This window comes from Clupea harengus, chromosome 1, assembly GCF_900700415.2.
Source record: "Clupea harengus chromosome 1, Ch_v2.0.2, whole genome shotgun sequence".
Lineage (NCBI taxonomy): Eukaryota > Metazoa > Chordata > Actinopteri > Clupeiformes > Clupeidae > Clupea > Clupea harengus.
The window spans coordinates 27,723,634-27,730,967 of NC_045152.1; positions in this window are offsets into that span (position 1 = coordinate 27,723,634).

Here is a 7,334-nt window from a genome sequence, read left to right on the forward strand (position 1 = left end):
CTTATATAGTATATTATACACAAAATAAGTATGCATATTGATACGCCCCTCTACACACCTACTGGCTTTGCAGTGGCAGTGCAACAGCCTTTGGGTGGTGAATGGGCATAATTAGCTCGATTGTCCACACCGGAGGAGGTGTGGATAAAAGCCATGCTGTTCGCCCTCATAAAAGGGCCTTGCATTCACACCATGCGTTTGATGCTGGTGTGCACATTATGGGTTTTTGGTGCTTGGCATTCACTATTTTATCCCCTATTTTTGTGTTATTAGAAATAAACTCCTATTTTTGTACACTCTGTTGTCAGTCTCCAATTTATGTTTGCGGCTCTAGAGCCTGGTCGTAACACATATGATGATCAAAAGAGGATTTTTAATGGATTCCCATATACAGAAAGGAGGAACAATTTAGCCCAGTGCCCAGACAATTAAAAAAATTATTTAGCCAAGTGCCCAAACCTCCGATGGCATTCCACGTCTACTTTTGGGACGCAGTTCAAGTCTTGCATCCAGAGCACGTTCTACCAAACATAGCTACCTAAGTGAAGTTCAGTGCTGCTTATGCATTTCTTCTGCTTGCAGTGCAACCAGCCATAGCTCTGTAAAAAAGCATAGCCATACTCTTCTCAGAATCTCAGAATTCTCAAAATTGCTTTAATGTGCTTAAGGGTGAACAAACATCTCTCTGCAGTTGCCATTGGTGTGGAAAGAAGAATTCCAAATAATGTTCTGGTTTCTGAAAACACATCTTCAAGCTTTAACCCACATGCTCATCAGTGTTAATCACTATGCCTATGATCTAATAAGGTATTTAATCTGTCCTAATCAAGTAGGTATGGGGCAGACCCATTTCTGCTATCTTTTCGGTTCTTACAAATATCATCTCATTAAATATATGTCTGCATAATTTTAACCAAACGTACCTTACTTTATTAGGGGGTGGTAATGTGGAACTACGCATTGAGGTGGATAAACATTTCTTTCAATAACCTGAACGAATCAGTGAGTACCAAATGATTCAAGACCACCTAGAAAAAAATCAAGACCACCTACTAAAAATCTACTATGTGACTTCTTAGAATCCATTGCCCAGACATGATCATAGACTTGAACTGGCTATAGGTGACACTGTGACAGCGGTTGGGGGTTAATCACTTCATGGACCAATTAAACACCATTTACAGTCGTTCCCCTGAAAACCAACGACAGCTTGCTGAGTGCACGGTGGATTTAGAGTAGCAGGTCAGTAAAATAGGACGTGTGCTCTACGCGTTAGGTGGCAAGCTCTTTCTGCACCATGGGAGCTGTGTGAAATAATTTGGAAGCATTTTGCTCACATTTTGATCAAAAACTGCCAAACCGCATGTTCACAACAAGAGCACTGAGCGGCCCTACATGCACTGCCAAGGACATTCATTCCCAGCTTGAATACACAGAGTTGCTTAATCAAGTAAAGGTACCTGAAAAAGACCACTGGCCAGCCCTGTTACTGCCACAGAGATATGGCAAGAGTCACATACCAGAAGTCTGCCTTTCACACGCTGTCACTCTGAATGCTTTCAGGGACTTTTTGCAGACTGTGGTGGGGTTGCCATTCCACCCGAACACCTGCTTCATTAACTGCACCCTGCTTGTCCCCTGCAACTCAGCTGAGTGCGAGTGGAGTTAAAGCCACATGAATTTAATAATAACAAAAAAAAAGATCACAACTATAAATACCCCACATTTTAGGCCTTGTGTTCGTGAAGCTGCAAAGGTCTCCCCTTCTGTTTAGGACCCCGCTCCATGTGTTAGAACTTGGCTGAGGAAACACAGATCCACAGAGAGCACGAAGGCAAGGCTGGTTGACGTGGATCCACTCTGGGAGTATTTGTGACTTGATGATGGAATGCTGAACTAAATAGGAAGCACAAATGTTTGTTTATGTTCTAGCCTGCATTTCGTGTAGCATATTCACCTGGAGCATTAGGCCTGTTGTTTTTATATTCCAGTTATTAAGACAGCATTTTACAAGTTTATTCCATTCTGCTATTTTTGTGTATCTAATATGTGACTGTCCAGTAATATGTGCTTGTACTCAGCTAATGAATAGGTCTGCTGGTTTTGTTTTAATCACCATTTTGAATAGCTTATTTCCCCATTGAAAATGGTCTCTAGTTGCATGTGTAAGTATTGTTGTTTGCCCAGCGGCAGCTGATTTTGCACGACCAGGAAAAACGAAGTCGAGACAGGAGTAGGAATAAATTGTTTGGCCAGCAGCAGCCAAGCTCAAGAGGAGAGTTGGATTAAATGTGTGGATACTTGATAAAATGGCTTAATTGCAGCTGTAATTGTCAGATGAAGATATCAGCAAACCTGTAGATTAATGAATGCCTATATTTCAGATGATGTTATGCTTGTGTCCAATAATGTGTAAGGAGGTAGGCCAAACAGTTAATAAGTGCATTGGCATTCTATGCTTAGATAGCTGGGAGCTTGCATGCTATTTCGATAACTCTGGCAAGCTACTAACCTGAAAAGCCCCCAGTAAACACAACATGTGGGCCTGACAAATAATAATTTCTAACCTTATAGTCTGTTAAGTTATAGTTAAGGTTACGTTGTGTTGATTCAAGATTCAACTCTGCCAGTGACTTTTATTATATAATCAGTCTTTTTTTGTCCAATTATTAATTTAGATTATTTTGGATGGGGAGTTGCTTTATTACCTTTGACCTGGGCGGAGACCTGCACCCAGCAATAAGGTTTATTTAGTCAGTGCAGTACCATCCAACAGCATAAACCTAAGTCCGTCTCAAAACAACACTGGTAACACAGAGTTATACCATCATTTTATACATCTGGTGAGACCCTCCTATTACCATGAATCCCTTATGGCACTCCCCTATGGGGTGTATATGGCCTTTTAATTGGAGTATTGAAGGCCTGGAAATGCTTGATGTCATTTTTTCGGTCAGTTATCAATGTCTCCCGTCCTCATCCTACACTAGGCCTTAGCCATCTGCATCAAAGTGTACTCTAGGCTAAATCACCCCTGGGTTGGAGCCCTGCCCAGTTTGGCATAGTGACACGGGGGTCCCCACAGCCTTAGGTGTTGTTACTCCCCACACACTGTGCCTAGACTTGTGTTTAAACATAGAATGCACATAATGTAAGTCCTATCAATAGTGTAACTTATGTTGTAATAGCACAGTAGTTTTAATAGCTTATTATCATGAATATCCTTGTGGTTATACTGATTGTTAATGTTCTACCCACACTGGTGATTATACTGATGGTTAATAATACACACACAGGTTACTACACATTGGTTATTGAGTTTTTCATTTACATATTTTCCACCACAACACACATATGTGTTTAACAAAATCTAAAAAAGAATACACCAACAGATAGCCCTCAAGCCTTCATAAAATGTGTGCAGTATTTAACTAATATCAGCTGTGCACAAAGGATTAAAATGGTTATGCTATTTAACGGTTATCCAAAGTGACGTACCAAACACATAAGAAAAAATTATATGAACAGCAATCAAAGCATTATGCAAAACACCACAAAATGCTTATAACTGTATTATGTATCAGATCATAGTCAAATTAACAATAATAAAACTATAATAACAGAAAGTTGCTAGGTCTAGTGATAAATACATTAGAACAACAGATGAGATCTTAAGAGGTGTCTTAAAATGCTTTGTGATACTCTTTGAATGTATCATGTCTGTCACTTGATCGTATAGGACTATGTAGGTCATTCCACCAATAAGGTACCACTAATGAGTCTTAATTGCCATCTCTTGCTGTGGAGAGAAGGCAATGACTATGCAGACAAATGGCTATGCATTCTTGGCATCAACGGCATTTGGCTCGGTATGCAAAATTACTGGTAGGCTTTACATTTTGAAATTGTATGTAGGGTGACACTGTCGACAGTCATATCTTGGCGAGGCAACAACAATAACATTATTACTATGTCATTATACATTATTACATACATACATACATTATACATTAAACAACAACAGCAATAATAATATTAATAATATGCATAGACACACACAAACCCTGTCCCACTATGAACACATAGGTGGGGGCGAGGTGTGTGTCTGTGTTGTCTCTATGTAGTTCACTAGCACCTGCAGACGTTCCCCCTATTGGTTTGTATCTATTACTGAGGTCGGATATTAGCAGATCAGGCTTCACACACTGTCCAAAGTGCATCTTCAAAGGCCCTATAATCATGTCTGTCCTATGGGCTAAGGAATAGATGGCATGTCGATGTATTTTGCTCCACTGTCCAAGACCCTTCAGGGGCCAGCATCACCGAAGCTGTGTGAAGCCATGCACTAATTGCTCCATCAATGCAGATACAATTCTTTTGATTCTGTTTGCTAAAACCCTGCCCTGGTCCGTCTCTACAGGCATCTCTATGATCCGTCAATGCAGGAGCACAGGGATTCCCAGATGGCACAGAACACATGGAGGGAGATTGCTGCCACAATTGGAAAAGATACAACTTTTGTGCGGTTTACTAACTTTACCATCTTGCCTGATGAAGACCTGAGGGCCAAAACTTTGCACTTAGGCTGTGCTCACATCTAATGTCTTTTTGTGATGAAAATTGCTGGACAAAAAAAACGTTCCATAATGCATTTGAGAGCATATTTAGTTACCATAGTTAACCTATAGTTCAGTTAGGCTAGTTTTGCTGGCGACTAGAAAATAAATACAAACAATACAAACTTTTAGAACCTGTCCATGGGTTCATCCACAAATGAACACTGGTAATACGGCACATTACTTACAGAGGTTTAGATGGGGTTTTTTCTCGGCAGCAACATCTTTTGTGTAGAGTGCAGTGAGATAAAAGTATTAAAGGTTATGGCGCTATGTTGATGTCCACATCCACAACAACCAATATGTCAAGAATACCAGCGCCTTAAGAGTACCAAACATCCAATAAGCTTATTGCACCCACAGCTGCAGCTACTATATAGTTGTACTAACTACATTCCCTTGCAGTCTATTAAAAGTATTAACAACCTTACCAAAAATGCCACAGCAATTATCTAAATATACTTCTAGTCAGCTCATCTGGGAAGAAGGAAATTTCTGAGAAGAAGCCTATATCTTGACTTATTGTTCATTGGTGATTCATTGTTTTGAGCTGTGTAGTAAAGATGAGACTCTTTACTGATTCAGGTTTTTAAATGTTGCTCACCAAACTGAGTTGGGTTTTCGAGTCACAGACTTAGTATCTGCCAGTGAATGAAGATGTAGATTTAAAGTTGGCATGCTACCGTGAAGGAGCAGCTGACTGTGTACGTGTCATTTCAATTTAGGAGATGAAACTTTGTGGTGTTCCACTACATATTATAGCATCACAGGTGTGCGCACTCCTATGTTTGTGGTGAGTGAGTTCCTTGTTGTGTAATTCGGTGATTAATGTTCCATTTCAAATGTAATTGTGATTCCCCATTTAAGTTAATGTAGGCGTGTATTTCTGTTAGCGATTATGAGTCAGTATGTTACATGTAAATGGCCTGTGTAGTTCCCCTGGTGTATTAAAGTCTGTGTCACCCTTACCATGTGTCTTATGTGAATTAGACCCTGAGCCTTCTCTATCTTCATTGCCGGTTGTCCTCTGTCTAATAAACAGTGTTAGAGCTAAAGAGAAGCCTTGACTCCACTTATCACTACACTGGTGTCACAATGTTAATGTATATTTGTGTCTAATGCTTGCTCCCCTGTTATGATAAGGTCAGCATGTATCTTCTGCTAGCAACTGAAAGTCAAGTATGTGAATCAGTGACCCCTAAGTTGTTTGCCTTCTGTGACTGTGTCCTCCACCTGTCTGAATAAGCGGCATTAGTGTCAAAGAGAAACCTTGATTCTACTGATTGCCACAATATGTTTGACAACATTTGTATTTATTTGCTTCATTGTGGACAGACTGCATAGGATGCAAGGCTGAATCAGAGTGGGTTGGCCTAGTCATATGTTTTCGGTTAGCTGCTGCCAGAGATGGGCAAAAATACATCAAAATGTATTTTGATACAAAATACAAAATACCCCTCAAATAAATGTATTAAAATAAAATACAAAATACTGGTGCCAGAAAATGTAACAAAATACAATACATGTATTTTGTATTTAAAATATAGGAAATACTTTTTCTGGATTTTCCATTTTCTCACAGTTTGGTATAGCAGAGCATTCAGGTTTGGGCTATATAATGTACACAAACCTCTGGTGAACCCCACAAAAAGGAAGAACAGTCACAGAATGTCAGTGTAACTAAGCAAAGCTATTAAAAGACAACAACTTGATTGATTATGTATGTATATATTTTTGCAGGCAGCAGCTGTGTGACTCTCATGTTTTCACAAAACAGGGCTCTCAATGCAATCTCTATGGCTTCCGGGAGGGCTCCCCCCACCGTGCTTTTGTCATACGTAATTGCGTATAAGGATGTCATACGGCTTTGATCAAGTCACAGGCCGCGTCTATTACCGCACACTTGCACACTTCAAACACTGACTTTCAGTGCTTAGGGCATTCACACTGACAGAACCAGCAGAATTCAGGGCACTGAAAGTACCCGGATGGCGCACTGCAAACGGTCAAAAAATACAGTGTGAATGCAGTGCGATGGACACTACTCAGCCTAAACGGGCGCCATCTTGGCTACGTAGCGGAAGAGGAGGAGCCCTTTCGGCAGCTTTTCAGTTTGGAAAGTTGGCTGACTGACGCCTCGCAAATCACTTCAACCATTATTGCTGGTTATAATAATGGTGTTATCTGATAGTACTACAGTGTCTATTTCTCGGTAACTTTTGAAAAATCTAAGCGAGAAAACTCCAAAAGATGTACATTTACATCTGTCAGCGGAGTTTGGTCCGCCATCTTTAAAATTTCCAGTTGGCCAGAGGAAGCTGGCGCACAGATTTATGGGTAAAAGGCTCGAACATTTGTGTCCGTCAGTGTTCCATTTGAGACAACACTAATCAGCGACAGAACGCACTACAGATGTAAGTGCTTAGGGTGCACTACGCACTGTATTGCAGTGTACTTTGTAAACTGCGCGGTAATAGACACGGCCACATTCTGTCAAGAGAGTGCGTTACAAATAAAATTAATTATTATTATTATTAAGATGGCTAACGTTCAGTGCAACAACTCGATTCGCTCTTTGAAAGAACCTTCTTTAAGTCGGCGTACTAATGAAGATAAATGGACAAGGATCAAGACAGCTACCTAAGTTTTCGAACACAGCCCTGTTTTCTGAAAAAAATGGATTTAACATGAGAGTCAATGAGAGATATCTGGGGCGAT